Source organism: Danio aesculapii, chromosome 3, assembly GCF_903798145.1.
Source record: "Danio aesculapii chromosome 3, fDanAes4.1, whole genome shotgun sequence".
Taxonomy (NCBI): domain Eukaryota; kingdom Metazoa; phylum Chordata; class Actinopteri; order Cypriniformes; family Danionidae; genus Danio; species Danio aesculapii.
Window position 1 is genome coordinate 36,534,314 of NC_079437.1, and position 26,725 is coordinate 36,561,038.

General features: G+C 34.7%; 1 protein-coding gene across 1 annotated transcript in view; it reads right to left on the reverse strand.

Annotated features, from left to right (window-relative positions):
- srcin1a (SRC kinase signaling inhibitor 1a) overlaps nt 1-26,725 on the reverse strand; it is a 263,387-nt gene that overhangs the window by 147,441 nt on the left and 89,221 nt on the right. The gene's annotated exons all lie outside the window — the stretch shown is intronic.

A 26,725-nucleotide genomic window follows, 5' to 3' on the forward strand; every position in this document is an offset into this window, starting at 1 on the left:
AAACATGAAAATAAGAAGATTGTAAACCTATGTATAATGCTGATGAAAAATGCTATATGGGAAAGAAGAATTGTGATGGATGTTTCGGAAATTTTCAGAATGAAAACAGAGGGATTTGTGGAAAAACTATACATATAATTTAAAAACGAGAAGAAGTTGGAAGAACTGCAGAAGATTTTAACAGCCAAAGCATAACAAGTTTTAAAAGAAATGAACTGGAAAATAACAAGGTTTTAACGTTTATTCTGATAGTAAAAAATAAACAAAAAATACTTAAAAAAACTTCTAATATTTATCTGCATTCTAATCCCAGACAGGGTAATATTGTAACGGAAGGGACTGGACAACACAGTTGGGGATTCATGTGCAGTTTATTAAAGAGAAGTTGTGTAGGCGATGGTCAAAAACAGGAGCAAACAGGAGCATAAAGGTAATCCAGAATACATAGTCAAAAAAAATACAGGTAACTGGTTAGGTTAGGCGGCAAATATTCAAATTGGTAAACAAGACAATGATCAAAGCATGGCTAGACAAACAAGGAAAACGCTTTGTAAAGTTCATGGGAGAAACAAGACTCAGCAACGTGTATGAGAAAGTGAGTGCTTTCAATAGTCCTATATAATCAATGTTCATGAGTGTCAGCTGTGTGTGTGTCTGTGCAAATGAGCTTCAGTTGTGGCAGGAGTGATAAGTGCAAAGAGTTCTGGAAGTTGTAGTTTGGTTTAGTGGACGAATCGTAGTTCTTCTGTGATCTGCGACTACTTGATTGCAGGTGATCATAACAGATAGCCTTAAACCAAAAGAGTGACAGTGAGTGTATGCTGTAGTTTCAGTTCTTATTTAGTTAATGACATTTAGACACACTATTAAAAAGCCACTGGGTAGTGACTAAATGACATTTTAGACACATTATTGCCTGAAAAAATAAGCATTTGTAAACAAACTGAATGAATGAATGAATGAATGAATGAATCAGTTACTTACAAAAAATTGACTTGTTCCTAATGGTTTACATCTTACTTAAGTGACAGAAAACAGTTTGTCCAGGTAAAGAGCAGACGCTCTGATGCAGTCTCAGTCACTCATGGTGTTCCTCAGGGATCTTTATTGAGTCCTCTTTTATTTATTATTTACATTTTACCTTAAGGTCATATATTTCGTTCTTATGGCATAAATTGTTATTTTTATGTCGATGATATGCAAGATATGATCTCTGAAAAAAATCAATGTGTTTGAACTAATAAAATTAATGAATGAATCAATTCTTGTACAAAACCAGTTCACTTAATTTATTCTTTAATGACTTGTATGTGAACGCAAATAATTCATTCACAAATAGGAAAAAGAATCAAGGACTCACACATACAGTCACTTGATTTTCTAATAAATGAATCAGTGGATTTGAACAAAGACTCACTCACAAATTGCTAAATGCTTGATTTTTAACATACCTGCATGTTTCTTGAATGACTTTACTATTAGAGTTTGTGTCATTTAAGGTGGACAACACAGTAAACAATTGAACATCTGCGCAAGTAGTGTGTGTTTCAGCCATTGCAACTATAAATGTCTAGCAGCTATCAGACTCCATACACTAAGAACTGTAACGATACATAGCTTTGGGTATATCTGAGCAAATATTTGGGCATAACTTAAATTAAAAAATAAATTATCAGTGTAAATAGTTGATGTTTTAATTTTAGCCTGTCCTGTACACTCACTAAGATTAGCGAACTGCTAGCTCTCTAACAGGAGGAAATAAAATTGAGGTCTTCAAATGTGACAGTACCAGTTAGGTCAAATTAGGTCACAAGTCTGCTGAGTTCAGACTTCAGCTTAATGTCAGCGTGAAATAATCCCTAAAATCACTAGAAAATTATTGCACAGACACACACGCACACACAGAGTTATCTTTATGGGGACTTAATAGACAAATTTACTGGTATTGCTAAACTTGTGGGGACTTTTGTTTCCTTAACATAAGGAATACAAGGTACACACACACAAAAAGAGAAAGAGATGGAGAAATAGAGAGATAATATTTAATCTCACTCTGTTTTTGTGCGGACAGGTTACTTTATGTCCTAAATCACCATATTTAAATCAGCACATAGTATCTGTCATTGCAAAAATCATGTATAAATTGTCTTCATGTAGTACGCAGAAAGAAATTTTCCAGAGATTTAGAGGGTGTGTTTAAAAACATAAAGACTTGTCTTCGAAAAGTGTTTTTGCACCCAAGTGGGAGCATTTTAATAGAACTATAGCAAACCTACCAAATCGGCTTAAATTTCTTGTAATATTATCATTCGAGAAAGGAGGAATGTTTGAAATCTCAACTTTAGTAGCAGCTTAACAGAGTGGCACGGCAATATATCCTTTAGTACAGAGATGCCCAAACTAGGGCCGCGGGCCAAAGTTAGCCCATGCTAACCTTTGAGTCGGCCCACCATCCCATTTGTGAAGAGAAGGAGGTGGTTCGGGCGAAAATGATTTGACAGAGATCATCATTTCAAATTTAATGTAACCTTTTGTTTGTTTGCTTTGTCATTTCTGTCAATGTAAATACTGCCATTCGATGGATAGAAGGCAAAGTACAAGACATCGGCGAGCAAATCAAGGCAAAGGCGGGTTCAGCTTAGTGTATTTACTTTAGCACTGAATTCCATTGTGTTATTAACAGGATTGTTTATGTTTTACTGTAATACGTATACTGATGAATATAACTCATTCATTTATACAATTAAAGTAAAGCTCTGTAGCTATGAATTAGGAAATTACTTGTTATGGTCCCTAATTTATATATGCCTCATGATCCTAAGACAAAGTAAAATAAATAAACAACAGCTAAAATGCTCCAACTAAATTATTTATTATTATAACATAACCAGGAAAACAATCCAAAATGACAAGAGATGGCGAGCCCAACAACATAATAAATAACAACCAAACAAACCATAAGCATGTTGTGACTCCCCACTCCAAACAAATATAAAACAGAAAATGTAAAGAAGAACACAACAATAAAGCCATCAAAAACTGTTGTGGTGTGGATGAAGAGCCTGAGACGAGTGATTTAAAAAAAAAATCAACCAGTAGAAAACTGAAAAGGGAAAAAAAAAACAAGATCAATTGAAAGTAATAATTATGGGCAGGAGTGAACGCCAAACGTTTACTCCAAACTGAACGCCAAACATTACTCATCATAGATACTTTATTGTTATACAGTTTGGTATACCTACCAAACACAGCCCACAGCTCTCAATCAGATTTGTGTTTTGGCCCTTCATAAGAAAAAGTTTGGGCACCCCTGCTCTAGTCAAATTCCGTTTTTAGCTAATCTGTTTACTAGATTTTCTTCTTTAAGAAAAACTACAACAGACTAGTCCCTTTGAGAAGCCAAAACTATTTTTCCACGACTAAGGATCTCAGCAGATCTCTCCCACAGCTAGAAGTATGTGTTCTATCACAAACAGCTGATCAGACAAACTTTACAACCATTTTTGATAGAAAAAACAGGTTTTATGTCTCCTGAGGGTGAGATGCAGAACGTTTACAACATTCTTTAAAATGAACATTAATGATTAACTAGATAGTGATAACAGGGGGAAACCACATTAAGAAAGTAAAGGAAAAGAGAAAACTTTTAGAAACTCAAATGAAAATTCAAACAAAATTCACTCTCACACCCACACCACGCTCTGATTTCCCATGCAAGAGAGAGCAAGAGAGAGAGATCAACCAGTTCCCATCTGAATCACAGTTAATCATACTGTACATGCAGCATACTTTTAACAAAAGGAAACATTCCATTGTGTTTTCAAAAGTAATTTCTCAAACGTCATGAAAGTAAGAGCTGGAAGGAGAAAGACATTAGCTGAGTCATGCAAGGTTCTGCATCTCCAGTTATTTAACAGTTATATAATACAAGCAAAGAGCAGGAAGGTCAAGTTTTAAAATAAATCTATTTTGGATAGGATTGTTACCAGCAGCAAAGTTTCCCTCTGCTTCTTTTGCTCTCGCTCTTTCTCTTTTTAACATGCAGAAATAACAGGGTCTGCCAGGTCAGATGTGCTGGAACTTTTCACGTGCTTTTTCACTCATCTCTTTACCTCAAAGCTAAAAAGCAGGCAGAAGAATCGACCCACTTTCAAGTTCCTTTTCAGAATAATATTAAATAAATAAATAAAAACTGCTCCTTACTTCAGACGCACACACAAAAGAGCATCACATTTTCATCTCAGGCCTTCATAATTCCTTCACAAATCCTTGAGATTTCTCAATACCATTTAGACGTTCATGTAGTTTTTCATCCATTAAGCGACGGATTTCATTTAAAACAACTGAAATGAATGAATCAAACTGGTTGATTAGTCTGCTCCCTCTTCGGATGTGAGGCAGCAGATGTTAAACCTGCTACGGCAGGCTGAAGCTTTATGATGATGTCATAATGATGTATAACTCAGGGATAAAAGCTGATTAAGCTTTTGACGGTGAAATTAAGCTAAATTAGTCTGGTGAATCTATAAAAATTAGCGATTATAGTATGCAAATAAACTAGCATCAAGCACTCTTTCACTGTTCAACACACGCACACACAATCCTATTAATGGGTTTGTAATAATGTAAACATAAACAGACTAGGCAATGTCTAATCATTAGAAATGAATAAATTACACATGAATTTGCATGATAAATTACCCTGCAGTTTTTCTAGCTGACCTCTAAAGAAGAGACATGCATATATATATATATATATATATATATATATATATATATATATATATATATATATATATATATATATATATATATATATATATATATATATATACATACATGTTAGAGTTAAAATCTTTCATGTAATATTTGTATTTTATTTTATAACAACTAGATTTAAAATTATACGAACTGTTATGTTGTGGATACCACTGATAATAAGGAGAATAAACTGAAGGAAGGAAAGTGACCTTTAAATGATTCCAGTTTTCACTAACAATAACAACACTGCAACAAACTTTAAAAACAAGCCAAAAATGGAGGATCACAGATCACAATGACATGCAGTGATCTCAGGAAAATCACAGACATAGTGAGCATAGATGAAATGGAAAAACTGCTGGAATTATAAATAGGAAAAAAGGCTGATGCAAATATTGCATAATGTGGGTGTGCAGAAAGCTTGTGACCTCAGATAACATCTGATATCAGATTGCAGAAAGCTGTGCTAGCAAACCTGTATATGTAAAACAACACAATCAAGGTGTGATGAGTAATGCATTCTAGGGAGAAAACAATTATTGGAAAAACAAATATTGGAGAACGAAAACAAATATTTGTACAATCACTGTGACAAACATCAGATTCAGATATATTGATCTGTGCCACTTTCTTGCTTATATACAAACCAGCCTATTAACTAGTCGAGAATAAAATACTGCTCAAAAGCATACAATTCTGTCCACTGAGACAGAAGTCCCAGTTTGATCATATACATACTGTAGTTTCAGCCCCAATTGGTTGAACGTCTGATGAATAAATAACCCAAAAGAGAAAAGAACGTTTCAAGAGTTCCCACTTAGATATGCTTGGCGTATAAAGCAGGTTTGGCATGCTGTCCCGGGAGACAACCCTGAGCTCGGAGATATTTGAGCCCAGGGCTCCCGCCCGGTCAGGAGATCCGAGATTAGGTAGGTCTCGAGAGCTTCTCCTTTAGAAAAGGGAGGAAAAAGAGGAGATGGGGTGGAAGGGGGGATTCTTCCAAACGAAGATAGAACAGTAGGGAGAAAATGATCCATTTATAGTAAACTAGGTTCACTCTGATTGGATTATTACTGATTACAGATGAGTGGCCAGACGTGCTCAATCATATCGCGTGCTCCTCTCGAAATTAGTTTATGAAACTTCACTTAAAGTTGTCATATTCTGGTTGAATTTAACAGTATTTGAGTGAGATGTTTATATTGCGATCTTCAATAGTCTACCCGCAAACAAAACTGCCATGATGCAAAACCTCTCCCATGGAAAAAGCCATTGTACTTATAGACTAGGGTGACCATAAGACAGCTTTTTCATGGGATAGTCCTGTATTTCAAATCTTACTTTTTTAGTGTCTCAGCATACATTATTATTAAAAAAAACATGTTTTGTCCCATATTTCATGTTTCCTAAAACGTGCTAGTCTGTCCCTCTTCTGTCATGTGAAAATAACCAAATCGCTGGTAGCCAATTGTGTCATGGTATACTTTGAATAATAAAACAATCATCCAATCACATTTCCTAATTGCAGTATGTTGCAGAAGGTGAACATTTTACAGGTAAGTCCAATGGAACCATACAAAATAATCCAAATTTAACAGGAAATGTTTTGTGTCTCAAATAATTGATTAATCGATGTTTAAACTGTCAATAACTGTCAATAAATATAATGTCAATAAAACATCTTTTAAACTATACTGTATGTTTCATAACTAGTTACATTTTTCCCCCAAAATTATTTATTGTTCAAAACCAACTACTTTAGAAAAAAAAAATAATATAGAGATGAGCGTTTGTTGTATTTCTGTTCTACATTTATATCACACATTTTATTTAGAAATTGACAAGTGTGACTCTGGACCACAAAATCAACTAGTCATAAGTATACTTTTTTTTTACTCAGTAATTTCGGGTGTTCACAATTACGTTAGTAACAAGTCTTAATTAAAATAATTAAAAAAATATTCATCAGGAAGATAATTTAGATTATAGTAATATATGTTATAATTATCCAAACAGGTTACAGAACATAAAACAGGTATACGAAAAAAGAAAAACAAGACAGATCAAAATCGTAACACTTAAATACTAAAATACTTAAAGAGCCCATATTATACATGAAATAGGGTCATATTTTGGTTGTAAGGGTCTCCAACAACAGTCTAATATGCATGCAAGGTCAAACAACACTTTGATGGTCTTATAATCTGCATTTATTTTTACCTAATTATCCCAGCGACTCCCATATGAATCGTTCAGCGATTCATTTGTTCTCAAACCCCTCCTCAGCGCGAAGCTAATCTGCGCTGATTGGACCGATGACAGCCTGCTGCGATTGGTCGACAACACTGACAGGCTTCAGCGCGAGACAGAGTGAAATGCCCAGCTGCTAATCAACAATATAAAAGTAGTCACAGTGCACACATGCTTTATAGTGGATTTTGGCTGCCAGTGGGTGAATGTAAATACAGACGATGGACTAGAAAATACTGACGACTAACTATTTTATTGAGCAAAAAGTTCAAGAACTGGCGAGGAGATCTCCTAGCCCGTCGCAGACTACTTGCTCTTTTCACACACACACGCGTGCGCACGCGCACGCGCACACAGGGCCGGCGCGTCTATAGAGGAGACCTAGAGCGGCAGAATAGAGAGGGGGCGGCGCTCAGTTATAACCGCGAATCGCTCCGTTATATCCGCGGCGCTCAGTTATATCACCACACACACATACACACACGACACACATTACAATCCTCCCCGAGGACACGACACACACGCCTAGAGCGCCAGTTCAGCTTGCTGGGTATAATTTATACACATCACCTCGAAAACTGAGCTGAACTATTTTAAAACTTGACCGTTGCATGCGTGTAGCAACAGCTGACGATCCGTAAACAAAGCGTCACGCGTCACATTTTCAACGTGGCTTTACACGCGATATGAGAATATAAAGAGTTAACCTGATACAGCACACACGGTTACAAGTAACAAAACACAACTAAATACATAATGTGCAAGCTAGAGTAAACGAGGCAACAGTTTTAATCGCACGTACTTACTCTGGTGAAATGGGGGAAGAAACTGATCCATGATGCACTGATCCATGTTCTGACAGTCTTTACTGATCCTTCCTTTAACAAACTGATGAAGTCTTCTTTTTAAGCATGTAATTTCCAGAAGCATTCGATCTGCTCAAGGCTGGGCTATATTGCTGAGGTTTCATCTTTGATTAGACTGTCAATAAAATCCATCTTCACAGCGTGACTTCATTCCACCGGTGTCTCTCTCTGTGTGTGTGTGTGTGTGTGTGTGTGTGACTTTTTTTCTGTTAGTGGGCGGGGCCGCAGGTTTCAAATCTCCCGGGTTTGCGTGTGCAACTACTTGTGTTTCGTAGCTGCGTCATCACGAAACACCTAATGACTCGTTATCAAGACGACTCGTTTGAAGCACTATGAGTCGACTCTTTTATAGATGAATCAATAGTTTTAAACACTGTACACTTACAGATTTAAGCCTTAGCTGGATATTTCACTTCACTTAAAGCTGTGTTACACACTACATGGAAGGGCATTTTCAAAAACCCATAATATGGGCTCTTTAATACTAAAATCTTAATACAATTTTTTTAAATAAAATAAAATAAAAACTTTTTTTTGATTGAGATTGATACCTCACATGAAAGCTGAATAAATAGTCTTTTTAATTATGTATGATTGTTAATGTGGTGTTATTAGGATAGGACTATATTTGGACAAAATACGACTATTTGAAAATCTTGAATCTGAGGGTTCAAATAAATCTACTATTGGGGAAATCACTGTTAAAGTAGAAGAAATTAATTCATATATTTAAAAGTAGAAAATGTACAAAACATCTATTAGGAAAATGATTTTTACTTAATACTTTTGGTATAAAAGAAAATTGGCGGTTCATTCCGCTGTGGCGACCCCTGATTAATGAAGGGACTAAGCCGAAAAGAAAACGAATTAATGAATAAAAGAAAACTCTGTTTCCCTGTACTGAGTTGTGGCTAGAAGGGTATCCCCTACGCAAAAAAAAACATGTGGTGGAATAATTGGCGGTTCATTCCGCTGTGGCGCTCCTTTTAAATAAGGGTCTAAGCCGAAGGAAACTTAATAAATGGATGAAATAAAAAAAAAATCTAAAATGTTGACCCATACAATATATTTTTGCCTTTTATACCAAGGCAACTTACCAAAAGACATAAGGTTTTAGAGTTATATTTACTGTAGTCTTGAATAAATGATTACATGCTGCTCTGTTATTGTGGGGATGTTGAATTCATATTTTCACAGCACATTTTTTTAAACTAAACTAAAAAGAACTGTAATTGGTTGCTTTACATGTCAGTCAGTCAACACTATACTTTTAAAAATGTGTTTTTCTAGTCATTCATGCAACAAATCACATATAAGAGAACTAAATGACAGCTTACAGGAGAACAGATTAATTTTCCAGGAAAAGAAACTAAGTGACCCTTTGATAAGTGCTGAAAATGACGTCCTAATAAATTGTTCACGCCATCAAAATCAGCAAGTCAGATTTGCAGTGGAAACGATGAGTCATGTGTGTATTTGGCTGATTTGTTTTTTTTTATCCAGGATCCAGGATTGTGTTTCACCGTGTATGTTTGCTCATTTGTTTCTGGATAGAGAATGTTTCCTCCATTGATCCTGCTGTATTGACTTTGGCTCAGAGACTAATACTAAACGCTATACATGAATGCCTCATGAAAAGATATTGAAGTCGAACAGGGGGCATTTTAGCACTGACTGAGCAAAAAAGATTGAAAATATTTAATGCTTTTCTTATTGAAATTTATAGCAGAACGGTTTCTGGCTTTCTATCGTTGTGGCTAAAATACAAGCAGTGAGGTATCTATGAGAGCAGCTCATCTGAAGCTCAATTCTGAACAAAATACACTTTTTTAAAACTATTAAAAATAATTGATAAAATATGAATTTATAAATGAAATTTTTCATTTTTACATTAAACAAACATGAAAAATATTAAATAATACAAACTAAAATAAAATAACTATAAAATAACATAAACAATATGAAAATTTGAATAAATATATTCAATTATAAATATAAACACATAAATAAATTAACAAATGGAAATACACTTATTCTATTTCAATAAAATAAAATAAAAGTTCAATAAAAAAATTAATTTAATTTAATTTAAAACATTAAATTAAATTAAAATCATATTTAGCATTTGAAGAAAATATTAATCTGCATGTTCAAAGACGTATGTGTTAGTCTATGTTGAAAGGTTTAACAAATCTCCTCCACATTTTTTGTCTGTGTCTCAGAGTCCCTCATGTCTGCCCGTAGGGAGGAGCGGGTGGAGAAGCCTCACAGATGGGCTGGTGGGCAGCTTTCTGTGGCTTCAGGCGAGGAAGAGGAGGAAGAGGAGCCAGCTGGCAGTGGTTTGGAAAGATGACGTATTTTGCCCCTCACCCACAACACCCACAACCCACATGGCATCATGCCTAACGCTCCACCAACTGTTACACAATCTACAGGTGACAACAGTAAAGTAAAGTTGCCAATACTGAAAACACCTGCTCTAACAAACTACAGACTTCCGAAAAGAGCAGTCTACACAACACTGGACATCCCACTGATCATCCCAGTTACACTGGCCCAATGAGTGACCAATACTGCCATCAACAGTTATTGCAGTACCTTCAACAAGGCCAAAGCAAAAAGATTCCAACGACAAGCAATTTGGCTGTCTGCCCCAGACATGACACGATAGAAACATTTAAAAATATAAATACCAGCCGTTCAGAGGTGCAGAATAGTCGGCCTGATCTCACGAGAAAACGTAAGTATTTTATGTTTTGTCAGTTTAGTGGCTAATTCGTACGAATTCCTACGAGTTCAGTTATGATAATGAATGATTTTAAAAAGGAGGTGTGGCACACAACCCCACCCCTAAACCCAACCGTCATTGGGTGATGAGCAAATCGTACTAAATTGACATAATTAGATTATACGAATAGATACGAATATGCCACTAAATCAAAAAGTTACAAATTGCCATGAGATTGCGCTGGAATAGTGCATGGACATGTTTATAATCTAATAAATAAATAAATAAATCTTTTTAACAATTAATTAAAGTACATGCTGAGTGACTGATGTTGTTGGTTTGCACAGTGGAATCACAGTTCTAACTAAGGGCTGCACAATATATCGCTTCAGCATCGATATTGCAATGTGTGTAACCGCAATAGTCATATCGCAGGATTTGCAATGTTGAACTGATATTATAATTGACTAGGAGCTATATTTGAAAACACTTATGATTTGTCCAGCCTGATCTCACAAGAAAACGTAAGTATTTTACGTTTTGTCAGTTTAGTGGCTAATTCGTACGAATTCGTACGAGTTCAGTCGTACGAAATTGTACGATTTAAAAAAGGAGGCGTGGCACCTAACCCCACCCCTAAACCCAACCATTATTGGGGGATGAGCAAATCGTACTAAATTGTACGAATTAGATCATACATATTCGTACGAATTAGCCACTAAATCAAAAAGTTACGAATTGCGGTGAGATTGTGTTGGATTTGTCACTGTAATGTTTAACCATAAAGTAAACACAACCTTTATTATTCAAGTGTGTTTTGCAACTGTGAGCATTTTTAAAAAGTCTGATTAAAGTATCCAGGCATAAGAAATGACATTTCTAACTTTAAGAAAGATTAATTGTATTTATGTAAATATATGATACAGTGTTATTTTACTTTTGATTATTCAATTTGTCACTGAATATTGCTAAACATCCAAAAAAAATATATATATATCGTAAAGCGCTGTGCATTTTATTTGTACAGTATCATTTTTTGCAGATGTTCTCCCTTATAAAATCATCAAAATGTATCAAAAATTTTAAATTGTTTCTAAATAGACCCATTCATTTCATCTGATGAAATTATACTCAATATCGCAATATATCATAGAAAAATAAAATATCGCAATGTCAGTTTTTTCAATATCGTGCAGCTCTAGTTCTAACGTTTGATTGTTTTATAGCTATTTTATTTATAAAATTTGAGGTGAACTATCCACTGCTGCTTTCAATATGGCAATAAATGTCATGTAAATGGTATTCAAACTCATACTAGTCACATTTAATACTAAAGAAAGCACAAAATTAGCACATGAGGTGATCACTGTAATAGTAGTTTATGCTGTTGTTTTAATTGCAGCATAGCAAGCACCAAAGATGCTTCACAGTCAATATTTTATTAAATGAATCAAAGAAAAAAGAAGAAACAAACATTTTGGTCAGGTGCCTATCAGTGTAATGATTCTTTAACTCTTGCTGCTTAAATACTCAGTAATTTCAGGTGTTCACAATTACGTTAGTAACAAATCTTAATTAAAATAATTTTAAAAATATTCATCAGGAAGATAGTTTAGATTATAGTAATATACCTTATAATTATCCAAACAGGTTACACAACATAAAACAGGTATATGAAAAAAGAAACCAAAAATCTACTAAATCTACTAAATTCTTAATAATAATACAGAGAAGTATGCTTCAATTTTCACCTCGATGAGGTGTTTAGACTTCAATGCTTCTTCAATGCCTATACACTTAACTAGATCTATTTTGTGATTATATTTAAAGAAAAGTCTAGCTAATGGAGAGGTAATATCATTCCAGAGAAATGGAAACTTTCTAAAATATAAAACCTGTGCATCATCATCACAGATGGCTAGGACAAAAAATATTTAGAGACCATTTATGGTGTGTTGCAGCATTGCATCATGTGTCAGTGTTTGTCAGCTGGTCACACTCAAAATTGAGTTATAAAAAAAGAAAAATCATTTTTGTTTTTTATTGTTTAAATGCATGTCAGGCCACATACTGTAAATGACAGAGAACCATGAACAAGCAAATTACTGAAATATTAACTTAAAGTTAACTCCATTTTTCCCCATTGAAACTCATCTTTCATAATCAAAATGACATTGAAATGTTTCTTCTTTGACACACTCCACTTGTTTTGTTTAAATATGGGTAAGTTCTGCTGTTGTTTATGAATTTAGTAAATATACATGACTTGCAACAATGTAACATATATTTTAAATATTTGTGGTATTTTCAATAAAACTTTAATATTTATATTTAATACTGTATAAAACCTTTATTACATATGTTAATTAAATGATGCAAATGCTAAATAACTGTTAAAGTGCCAATAATTAAATTTGTATAATAACAGTATAATAGTATATAATATAATAATAATAGTAATAATAATAATAATAATAATAATAATAATAATTTATAATAATAATAATTTATAATAATAATAATAATGATAAATAATAATAATAATAATAATAATAATAATAATAATCATCATCATAATAATAATAGTTTATAATAATAATAATAATAATAATAATAATAATAATAATAATAAATAATAATAATTATAATAAATGATAATAATAACAATATTATTATTAATAATAATAATAAATAATAATAATAATAATAATAATAATAATACAAATATTATTAATAATAATAATAATAATAATAATAATAATAATATTATTATTATTAATAATAATAAATGATAATAATAATAGTAATAATAATGATGATAATTATTATTATTATTATTTATTATTATTATTATCATTTATTATTATTATTATTATTATTGTTGTTATTTATTAATAATAATAATAATAATAATAATAATAATAATATTTATTAATATTATTATTATTATTATTATTATTATTATTATTATAAACTATTATTATTATTATTATTATTATTATTATTATTAATAATAATAATAATAATAATAATAATAATAATAATAATAATAATAATAATAATAATAATAATAATTTATTATAATAATAATAATTTCATATTTTATACCTGTTTGCAATCACACACCAACAGGTCCAAACACACAATCAGATACACTGCAAGCACAAATCTGTGTTACATAAGGCCAGAGTGTTTGTCCAAAACTGTTCACAATCTTCCTCAGCAAATCCTCTCTCCATCCTGACATCCTATTCAGCATGATCACAGCAAAGGGGACAAAACCGCCCCTTTAGAAAGCTACCAAATGTCAAATGTTGTGTGTGTTTGTCTCCAGTAGCCACTGATGTTGTAGCAAGAGCAGAAGGTTCACTATTATGCCAGCTTCATTTCAGAAGAGATCTTTGGGATTCAACAGCAATAAAAACAAGAGTTGCAGCGCAAGTCAAAAGTCAGATCTGAAACCACAAGGGAAAAGCCTGTAGAGAAAGAGAACGAGGAAGGTAAAAAATAATGGAGACAGCATGCAAAACTGGGACAAGGGGTGGTCAGAAAAGAAAAGTGTTGAAATGGGGAGCAAAAGAGAGGAGGATGACTTATGGGCAGCCCGAGCTGGAGGAATGGGGTGTGACTGGGGAGGCTTGAGGGATTTCGGTGGAGCACTTGATGTCTTGTTAGCTTCAACCTTCCCTTCACTGTGCTTGGCTAAAAATATGGCATAGCTCACGCTGAACAAGGAGCATTCTGGTTTGTGGCACTGAAGCATTTATCATCACATGGCCCCTAAAGTGCCAAACGCAACCTTTCTCTCTTTCGCTCTCTCCATCTTCATCTTTCCCTCTCTCCTTTGCTCGCTCACTCTTTCTTTCTTTTTCTATTTTCCTTCAGTCTATTCCTTCTTATATCTAGCACAAAACCCTATGCTAATTGCATGGATTGTTCAAAGCACTAATGATCTTTTAATAAAGCTCTATTTTGATTTATTTCCCCCTTTTTAGCATAATTTTACACCAAAGCCTTCCTTTCTAGATAATTCATCAGTTTATGGCCTGCTTAAATAAAACACTATGAGTGTTTGGCCATTATACTGGAAACTGTGAGGTGTAACTTTTTCTGTGTGTTTGTTTAACTACGGGCTGCAGTAACAAGTTCGTAATGCTATTATATATTGTACTGTTTGCATGCGAGATGCTCAGTTGTGATCACAGATTTTGTCATTACAATGTAGAAACAATTTTAAGTACAATTGTTTGGTCAGATAAGAGTAAGGCATCATAGAAAAACTGTAATTGGTGTACATTCATTTGTGTATACAATAACAACAAATAGAGATGCACTGATTGCAATATTCTTGCCCGATTCAGATTACTTTGGTAACTGACCTGAGCCAAGTTTTTCAAAAAATGTAATCTGGATCAAAATGGTGCAGATTTGGAAATCCTGTGTTTAGCTATCCATGATTAACTGATCTAGCTTACTTTTCTGAAACATTGGGTTGGATCACCGTGATCCAAATAAGGGATGTCCAGATCACATGATCGGAAATCGGGCCTGATCACGCGGTTTCAGACTTGATCGGAATTGGATGTTACCTCCCGATCAGTACTCGAATCCAATGTATATATACAGTATATACTGTCATTATTTTTTAACACATCTATAGTTATGCGGTGGCACAGAGTTAGACCTCTTTCTTGACTTCTCACAGAAACAGCAACGCATTCGGCATGACATCACTTTGTTGCAGAGACGCTACTGGTTAAATGCTGGCAAACAAGACCATGGAAGCAGCTTAAAGCATGAAGCATGAAGAACAAGTATGTCTGCCATCTGGAGGTATTATAAAGTTCATGATGACAACATTGCCATAGCAAACTGTGAGATACAGTATGTAAACTTGGGATTGCCTGCCGGGTATTTTAAGTTGAGGTGCTATTTGACTTTATATTAGATTTTTTTTTATATTTACTGTTGCACTAAAGTCCAAAAGTGAAGAGCTTGCTATTTATTTCTTGATTGTTCAAGATACCTCACAGAAGTGCTCTGTTTGCTAACTGAGTTGTTGAATGTTAAACTAAGGTGAATTAAATAAAAATAAGGAACGTCCTGGATCTGTTTCTTCACTCTTCTTTATTCTTTTTGTATGTATTGTAGAAGTATCAGATTGGGTTTTGGTATCGGCAGATACTCAAAGTCAAATGACTCAGACGCAGACTCGAGGGCAAAAAAACCTGGTCAGGACATCGCTAATCCAATTACCAAATTTCAGGATTACCAAATCCTGTTTAGCAGAGCCTTAAATGAACCAACAGTGTAGCCTACTGGTTTAGCATAGAACAAAAGGTAGGCAAAATACCAGTGGCCACAAACCCCTATTGTTTATTTTAATGGAAATAAACAGAAACACTGCAATGAACAAATGTTTGACATTTTTTAGTTTATCGTAATAAAATACTGCTTTGATATTGTTTTGTTGTTATTGTTTACCATACCTCATTAGATGTGACATGCTTTATATAGGCTTCAAATATGAAGGAATTTATAAATCATCAGTAACTTAAAAAATAAAACTTTTTTTTAAAATTTGATTTGGTTATTTGGTTAAAAAAAAATCACAACTGAATCCAACCTTCTAATGGGATCAAGATAATCTGAAGATTTTGAATAACCCAAAGGGCAGGTTTGATCCAAATCAAATGTAAGATTGGATTACATGGTCTGATCTTAATTCAAAAGCCCTCTCTTACTTTAAAAAAAACTATTTTCAAGATTTAATCCCATCTGTGATACAAATTCCCATTATTTTTGACATACTGGACCCTTGTGATGACAAATTTTGAAAATTCAGATTTTCTATAATTGACAGTTTATTTATCCTCCTGTGAAATTTGTTTTCTTTTTAAAATATTTCTCAAATGATGTTTAAGGACATTTTCACAGTATTTCCGATAATATTTTTTTCTTTTGCAGAAAGTCTTATTTGCTTTAGTTTGGCTGGAATAAATTCTTTAATTTTGTTAAACAATTTTCAAAATTCAGACCTAGTTTTTTGCAATAGCGTGATCGATGAATCCAACGCAAAGTCAACAAAAAGTCGCAAATTTTTGCAATCTTGCAAAATTCTTAATTAAACGCAAAATAATCGCAAAAAAGTAGGTAATCTCATAAAACATCCAAATCCAAACCATATAATCAAATTATATTTATTTTAGTCCGCAATACATTTTTTACATGACTTATAGATGTTGCATTCGCAGTGCATTTGATGTTTTTGAGTGTCTCTCGAAAAATGACATCTCACCTGTGCCCACAAAATCATTACATTACATGAAAAGAGGGGGGATTGTTTTGCAGCCTGTGCAGTAAGCAGATGAAGCGCAAGTGATTGACATGTGAAGTCAATGCAAAGATGGGATTAGACATCCTGTGGCACGAATTGGGCGTTTTGTGCGTTTTGAAAAGAAAGTGTGAGCAAATATCTAACAAACGGAGCAATGAAACAAACAGAAAGCAAGCAGCTTACAAGGATGGAGGCTGATACAAGGATGATGGCTGCTGGACATGACCAAACTAAAAGACATTATTTGTGCGTTACATGTATGGCTGGTATTATAGTGTGCATAAAATCGATAAATGATTTTGTTTAACTCTTTTCCTGCAGTTAATGAGAGAGAACGCTTCCCTGCCACTGAAGAGTTTTATGGCAATCAATGTTTTAGGTATATTACGGGAGGGGAAGCCCTAACGCGGGGGTGTCAAACTCAGTTCCAGAAGGGCCGCAGCCCTCCACAGTTTAGTTCCAACCCTGCTTAAACACACTTGCCTGTAGGTTTTAAACAAGCCTGAAGGACTAAATTAGTAAGATCAGGTGTGTTTAATTAGAGTTGGAACTAAACTGTGCAGAGCTGCGGCCCTGCAGGAACTGAGTTTGACACCCCTGCCCTAACGCATGGCCTGAGTGAGGTACATTATGCCAGATGCTCCGGGAAGTGAAATCTGAGAGAAAGTAAGATCGTGGATAAAAATAAGAGTTATAAAACCTTCCTTTGGCTTAATCCCTACAGTTTTAGATTTGTTTTAGATTGTGTCTTGACAAGAGACCAAAATAAAGAAGCTTTACTTTTATGATTTGTGTCATTGTCTTTGTGTCAGATTGCATATATACACAAACGCACACATACAGTATATACACTTTTCTTTTTTTTTCCGCAAAATTTCCTGCAAATTTCTGGGAATTACCACCACAAAATTATGGTGCATTCGGTGCATTTCTACACAGAATTTTAACCCCCTGAGTTTTCAAACTAGAATAGGCTCTGCAGCATTTTTGGAAGTTTCTGTTCTTGAGGGTTGAAAGCTCTGGAGTAGTGTGGATGCCACCACAGCAAATGTTCTGCATTTTAAAATGAAAATCATGAAGAACATGTTTCCGCTCTAAAGAATCTTTTGTTGGATTTGTCTCATGGATGTTGAAGGTTCATAGATGCCAAAATTTGTTTTTAAGTATAGGCCGATTCTTAACAGTCAATGTTGTCTTAGATATACACCCTATTTCTTCTCCCCTGATTCTTCTCTTCTTATTTCTATATTTCCCCCCCTAGATTGCAGTTATTACTTTGTTTTGTTACATTGCTTCAATCTGCTCCTTTTTACTTCCCTTTTCCTTTTCACATCCTCCCTCCAGCACTGTTGCTACTTAGCTTCTGTCTCTTCTCTAAACGCTCTGATTGGTGGGAGGGGAAATGGTCTTATTTCTTTCTGCAGATGCACAAAAACCCTCACAGGCAATTTGAGTCTCTTCCTCGACCTCTGCTTCAGTGGACAACAAGACTAATGTGTTTACTGTGAGAGCAAATATACATTGGGCTTCAAATATCTCAAATATCCAGTTCCATTAGTAAACTAAACTAAACTAAACTAAAATAATAAAAATGATAATATTTTAAATATTAAATCAAATATTTTGAACAGATATGCAAAGCAAAAAGAAGTGATGACAAAAAATGAAATATTTTGGATTCTGCCTTAGTTGGCAATGCATCATGTATATTTAGTTCTGAAAATAAAGCTCAAATAAGATTTTAAAATAGATGATAAAATAGTTTCTAAAAACTTTAATAGTAGCTCAATAATATTAAATGCAGATATGCAGATATAAAATACACGATTAGATAAAATATAAAATCAAATATTAATTATAAAAAAACAATATTGAACTCGACTAAGATGAAATGAATTGTTTTGATGTAAATTAGTGAATCATCAAGCTCAAGATCATCTGTATTCAAAAACTTGTTAAGTTAATAAAGTCCAAGCTCTGCTGCCATTAAAGTGACACTGAAAACACTGAAAACACTGAAAACACTCAACTTTTCACTTAAACTAATATGCTCTAATAAAAACAGCATTAAACTTTAATTGAGTTTAATGGAGAATCATTTTCATTAGAGGTCCCAGACACTTGAACCCCAATTAATGCAAATAATCTCCACAATCAAAACAGAGCCTGAAAATGACAAATATCCAAAGCCATTCCAGATTTAAAATAGACATAGTGAAGAATATCTAGACAAAGAATAAATCTGGGTGAACCAGAAGTTGCTGAGATGTTTATTATTTTGGCTTGAGAAAGCCAACACTACTCGGTCCTGGAAAACAAACGTGTCCCCTCCGGCCTTTCATGCTACAAGGCCCATATTTGGTCAAAATGTGCCTTCTGAATTGAGGATTTATGCTATATCTCCTCATGCCAATCAGACTTATCATTTTTAAATATATTTTTTAAAAATACTACATTTTAATAATCCAGGCATATCCAAAATAATACAAACCCCAAATTATTCTGCATTCGATTTTGTTGCTATATCTTTTCAGGGTAATCAGAATTATAGTTTTCCAATAAATAATTTTTAAGCATTATTTTTCTCAAAATATGGCAAGCCAAGTTTGACTAAAACTCCATATTTTTTTACTGATATGGCAACCCATTTTGGCATGTATCACTTTCAAACTTATTAAGAATTATATTTATGGCAAGCCATTTTTACACAATATCCAAGTCCTGTTTTTGACTGTCAAAGAGACATAAGGGTTGATTTACATCACTCATATTGGCAGGAAACTTTAATGTATCCTCAATAAGCTGTCAATTGTCCCCATAGCAACAAAACAGGCTAACCTAGCAACCATTTAAAAACAGCACTGTTTCTACATCAGAACATCGTAGGGACTTGGGTATTGGCTCATTTGACTCATGCTAGCAAAAGGGACTTCCTGTGTACTATGCATGTTAACAATGATAAGCCAAGTGCTAATAACAAATAGCTACAAGCTATTAAGGATTATCTAAGTGCGAAAACATATGCTAGAAATGACTACTAAGTATTAGCATTCGATCAAAAATGTATGAGCGTTGCCATTTAGCAACGGCTTAGTAACCACCTACTGTAGCAATGCCATAAACATTTTAGCAACTGCCTAGCAACTACTTAGCAATCGCTCTGCTTCCTGCCAACTGCTTTGCCCAGTCATAGCACAGTCATGTTGGCTTTCACAAGTCAACATAGAACCAACAATAGGTTCTAGTTTCAGTATGTTGGTGTAATTCCAGCTGAAACTGAATATTGAGTAGGGGGCAGTGCTTTCATTTTGCACATCATTCCCTCATAGTATACTAACAGTAAAAGGCGTGTGGTTAAGGATATTGTGGCTGAAGCGTCAAACTGATATCATCAGAGAAGGAACACCAAATTAAACGAAGAAGCAAACTTTTTTCTAGTGGATTTACTTGCCGGTTCATTCTGCTGTGGTGAATTTCAGGGACTAAGCCAAAAGATAGTGAGTGAATGAATGGATTAACTTGCACAGATTCATTGTTAAATGAATAGTTAAATGAATTTCTAAAGAATAGCAATGTGAGCTAGCAAAGTATTCAATTCACCTTTATTTTTGTATAGCGCTTTTACAATGTAGATTGTGTAAAAGCAGCTTCACATAAAATATTATGGTAAAATAAACTATACATTTAAGGACTTAACAAGAAAAAATCAGTTTTGCACCCAACTTGGCTCTTCAAGCTCTTCAATGCTTATTACTTTCTTACAGTATCTATTTTACTCAGCTTTATCCCACCATCATTCCAATAATACTGAAGAACATGCATATGAAATCTGACAAAAACTTGAGTTAATAAAGTCTAAGTGCTTCTGCCATTAAAGGAAAAAAATCCTGAATGCACTCAACTATCTACTTCAAACTAATATGCTGTAATGAAAGATGTAGCATTAAACTATAATTGAACACAAAAGAGAATAACTTTCATTAGTGGTTTCAGATTGTTAGAATGCAAATATTCTTCACAGTTTCATCACACCACATCCAATTCAATCCACTACATTACTCCCCTGACAAAACCATTCCCTATTCCACTTCAAAAAATAGAAAATAATCATTGATAAAACTTTACAATAAGGTTGTATTAGTTCGTGTTAGTCCATGTTCATTATTTAATAACATGAACAAACAATAAACAATGTATTCAGTCATTTAATGTACAATTAACGCTATTAACAAACCATTAACTACAACTTTTACCTTAATAAACTACTAATAAGATGCTTATTAATAAGAAAGGTAGTAGTTAGGTTGACTTATTGGGTTGGATTAGGAATGTTAAACAATACTTTATAAGTGCTAATAGACAATCTGATTGTAATCTGATTACCTTACTAATTACTTCATGTAAAAAGTAATCAGATTACTAATTTATTTCATTTGAAGTTACTTTTAAAACATATATTCATTGAAAAACATTTCACTGGGTTGATCACAGCAGCTTGATATATTCAAAATACTGAAAGAGTTTGCTCAAAACTCAAAATTCTCTCATCATTCACTTTTTCCAATCTTGTTTGCCTTTTTTTCTTACACAAAAGAAGACATTTAGAAGAAAACTGGATACCTGTAGGCACTGACATCCATAGTATGAAAAAGCACTGCAGTGTTTGGGCTCTGTGTTTGTCTGATGTAATAAGTCTACCTAAATGTGTATATTCAAAGCATGAAGCTGATCGGTCGGTTTTTTGTCATGTGACTTGCTGTTTTCAACTCGATGCGCCTGGGAAATGCGCGAGTGCGCAATATGCAATCCCAATATGCATGCGCGCAAAAGACATGATATGTAAATGGCGCCATAAGCAGCTGTGCTTCTCTTCACATTCAGAAGGTACCTTCACTCCCAATCCTGCACAAAAATTTAATTTAGCCTCTTTAGGCTGAGCTGGACTGCCGTGTTTTTAGGCACCGATGTCCTCCTTGGTGACGAGTATTGTCATAGAATGCTTTCTGTTCAAGTGCTTGAACAAGTTGCTGGTCAAGTTAAAAGCAGTCGAATGTTCTTTAGACTGCATTTCACAGTAATATTTTAGTTTTTACGCTCAATGAAATCTAAGTAATGTCTGTATTTTCACTTGAAGAAGCAACCACTCTTGTCCGCAAGACGAGATGCTTATATGTTGCAGCAGAAAACGTAATTTAAAATAAGCATTTTTTCTTCCAAAAACTATATCTGTAACGTAAGTAACGCAATTACATTGACTTTAATAACTGAAATCAAATTACACAAAATTAAAATGTAATTTGTTACATTACTGCATTTCTCAAAAATGTAATTACAATACAGCAACGCATTACTGTGGAACGCGTTACACCCAACTCTGATGATAAGGCAGTAAATGGTGTGAATTGTTACATATACTGGGTGTTACCATGTATGTTAATGCTAGTTAATGAAAATAAAGTTGTTCAATCTTTAATAACTAATGTTAGCTAACATGAATTATGCATTTTAATAATTTTAAACTATGACTATTAATAAATGTTCAACAATATTTGTTCATTATTAGTTCATGTTAATAAATACGTCAAGTAATATCAACTAATTAAAGCTTATTGTAAAATGTGACTGAATGATCAAACTAAAGATGAATAAGGAAAACAAGCAAATGTATCCAACCTGGTTCTTCTTGTTCTTCATTGCTCATCAGTTCTCCTATCTCTTCTCTCCAGCTTCACCCCACCATCATTCCAATCCATTCCCAAAACAGTTACCCGTATGAGTGAAAATGTCCAAGGCATTGACAGAAAAGCCAAAAGGATGAGTGAAAACGTCCAAGGCATTGACAGTAAAGGAAAGAGCCAGAGCGGGAGGGAGCGAGGAAGGAAGCTCTAGTGGGTTGGGTTGATTACGGAAAGCTTTCTGCCAATCTCTCTTGCTCTCTCATTATCCACAGCTCACTGCACGAAGAGCCGAAAAAGAGGAGAAAAAGCAGCTTTCGTCCCCCTTAAACTCCAGCGTATGTGTTTGTGAGCGTTTGTGATGGTGAAAGGTTTACTGAGTGTGTGCGCATGTGAGAAACTGAGCAGACGGTGGTGGTGTTCAGTCAGTGGGTGATGGATAAGGTGGGATGTGTCACTGAGGCATCAGTAATATCTAACCTGGCTACCTGACAGTCCTGCTGAGAAACACACACACACACACAAACATTTTTTCTGTCATGATGAGGACTTTCCATTGACATCTACTGTGTCTACTGAGTAGATATATTTTTAGCAATAAACACAAACATGGTATAGCTAAGGGATCTATACAGTTTTGGGAAACATTTATCTTTAAAATTACCAAAAAAAAAGCACTGAGCACACATTAAAAACACTACAGTAATTATTTCTGAACCATGCTATAAAAAAGGGTATATTCTGTGTACTTTATGGTATAGTATTTACAACTCTCTGTTAATGAATGCTACAGCATATTGTGGTATACTAATACTGTATACTGTAGTACTCTTTAGTTTTTACTAAATGTATTGTAGTATATTATACCCTATCGTTGCATAAAACAACAGTATTGGGTCATTTGTATATATTAGACGGCAGCTAGCTCTTTGCAACTGTCACATGGTCACCCACTGTAGCTAAGTAGGACTGCACCCAGTCAGTACCTGAAAGGGAGACCACATGGAAGGTTGCTGCCTGAGGTGGTGTTAGTGAGACCAGCAGGGGGTGCTCAAACTGCGGTTTGTGTGGGTCCTAATGCCCCAGCATATCGATGAGGACTATTAACGGTATAATAGTATTTTAGATGAGACTTTAACGGAGGTCCTGACTATCTGTGGTCATTAAAAAACCCAAAATATCCTTCAAAAAAGAATAGGGGTTTAACCTATCCTGGCCAAATTTGCAAAATGGCCTCTGTCCGTCATGGCCTCCTAACCATCCCCATATCATAATTGGTTTTATCACTCTGTCTCCTCTCCACTAATCAGCTGGTGTGGGGTCTGGCGCAATTTGGCTGTCGTCGAGTCATCCAGGCGGATTCTGCACACTGGTGGTGAATGAGGAGATTTTCCCCCAAATAATGTGTAAAGTGCTTTGAGCGTCCAAAAAGGCACTATATAAATGTAAGGAATCATTATTATTATTTATTACTATAGTTGTTTTGTGACCATAGCAGCTATAAAATTCTAGAACTATAGAACAACAGATCAGTTCACAGCAATTACTTTGAATTACTATTGTATTATGTGGGAAGGATGTGACAGCTTGTCACTGTGACAGAAATCTTATAGGCACAACCGAATACCTTATTTATCTCTAAAAGTGAACAGTAAAAACTTTGCTAAATTAATGTGTTAACTAGTGTAAGTTTATGTATTAAAATAAATAAAAATAAAGCTGAATTTTTAAAAATGTATTTATGTTTTTAAAACGTATAAAAACATAAATACAACCGACAAAATCAGAACGTCACAAAATAATAATCGTAATAAAATTAAACTGCAAAAATAAAAGATTCTAAAGCACTGACGCAGACACATAAAATAAGAAATACAATTTATAAATCGAACAAAACTGTAATTAATCTCCAAGTAAAACTAATGTCATTCATTCATTTATTCATCCTTTTACTTTCGGCTTAATCCCTTTTAATCATGGGTCACCACAGCAGAATTTGCGTTATCCACTGCACCACCATGGCACCCCTAAAACTAATTTCAAAACATTTTAAAATTGTAACTCAAGCACATAACAATAGCTGTGTCTCATTTCAGAGGTTGCATCCTCTGAAGCATGCATTTGAAGGGCGCTGCGTCATTGCGGCGCGACGAAAGCTGTCTCATTTCAAAAAAATGAGAAGGTTCCTTCAAACGCAGCCTCAAAATGCGTCCTTCGTTTCCCAAATAATAAAGTATACAACCAGTTGATCCTTTGAGGCATCCAAAGATTCATTGCACGCTGATAGCGGCAGGAAGTTTTTAAAAGAAAACGCCAGATTAAATGTATGAATAAGGTTTACTTTAAGCCCTGGTCAGATCACACGATTTTGTCGCAATTTCGGCACGATTTTCTTATTAGAGGATGTCGTGGGGAGTCGTAAATGACAAATGGGCGTCGTGACACAAGATTCAATCGTTTCTAAAAAATAGGCTGCATATTTACTTGTGGGTGGTTCTCGGGTGGATAAGTATTGATCCATGTATGGATCAAAGGAAATATATTTCCCGCTTCTGTAAACCTTGCTTTACCTTCAGATCGTCTAATATAAATTTAAAATTCACTTGGAAAAAAGTCAAATTTTCTTGCAGCTTGTTAACAGCAGCTGTTATGGTTTGTAGGTGATGAGATCTATCCTCTGTAGGCTAGATAGTCTCATTTTAATATGCCTGATTAGGCTTGTGTGAACTTTGAAGGACTCACCTTCGGAGGATGCAGCCTCTGAAATGAGACACAGCTAATGTGTAAATGAGACAAGATGTGCCGACAGTTGAGATAGTTCCAAATGCAGCTTTATTATAAATTGGTATAGTCAGGGCAGGCAGAAAACGGTCAAAAACAGGGCAGGGATCCATTTCAGGGATCCAGTCCAGGGATCAAAGCACAGACAGGCTAACACAGGTAAACGCTTTGAAATGCACATGAACAGTAACAAGACTCAGCTATAGGTATGCATGAGAATAGTATTTATATAGGGAGAGTAATAAGTAGGGGTGTCAAAATTAATTGTTTCTTCGGTGCACCACGATGCAGACGCGGACAATTCGGTATCGGTTTAGTAATAATCATAACCGGTTATTATGTGCTGACGTCATTTATCTCATATGCGCTCTGTCGCGAGGGAGGCGAGCGCGGGTATTTACGACACTACAGGCACAAACTACTTTCACTGTGTGCGTGTTTTCTGGAAAGTCTTTCTCTGGCACTTACAGCAGATGCCCCTATTTCTCTATGAGGGAATGAAAGTACTCCATCTCTCTCTCTCTCTTTCTCTCTCTCTCTCTCTCACTGTGGCCCATTTCACCTGCTGGTGTGACTTTTCCTCTCGGCTGTATGCATTCCGAATTTCTGAATAAAGCACGGAAGCGGTCGGTAACTCTGGTGTAATTTTAACAGGAGTGGGCGGTCTCACAATATCGCTCCCGTGCGAGCGAGCGAGCGAGCAAGCGTGCGTGCTGTCTATGTTTGTGTATGTGTGTGAATGAGAGACAGTGTGGTGCTGTGTGTCCTTGTGTGTGTTTATACAGACAGCTTGTTATAGCCACAGTGTATGGAAAGCATCGTCAATGCACCGTGATGCACCGAAATATCGAATTTAACCGAATCGATGGCATGATACACGTAACCGAACCGAATCGTGAGACCAGTATAGGTTCACACCTCTAGTAATAAGTGTAAATGATATTCAGCTGTGTGTGTATGTCAGTCCAGATTGTTTACAGCTGAGTTGATTGGCGCAAAAACTCATGGTAGTTGTAGTCCATGCAAATAACAGACAGCATACAGATAAGCTGGAGTGCTCTGTAATAAGTTTAATGGGCACTCCAGCTGATAATCGCAACACAAAGAGACAAAGCCGTTTTCTTACATAAATAAAACTAATTCAAAAGATTTTTTTTAATATTTAGTAAGCATCTCACATACTAACATAAATGTTTTTGCTTTAAAGTAAGTGTTACAGGTTAGTTATTTATTTTCTGGTTTTGTAGGCATTGTGTTCACAATCCAGTTTATACTAATTTTCACAATGGACTGTCAGTCTTCATGAAACACCGAATGCACATGTAAG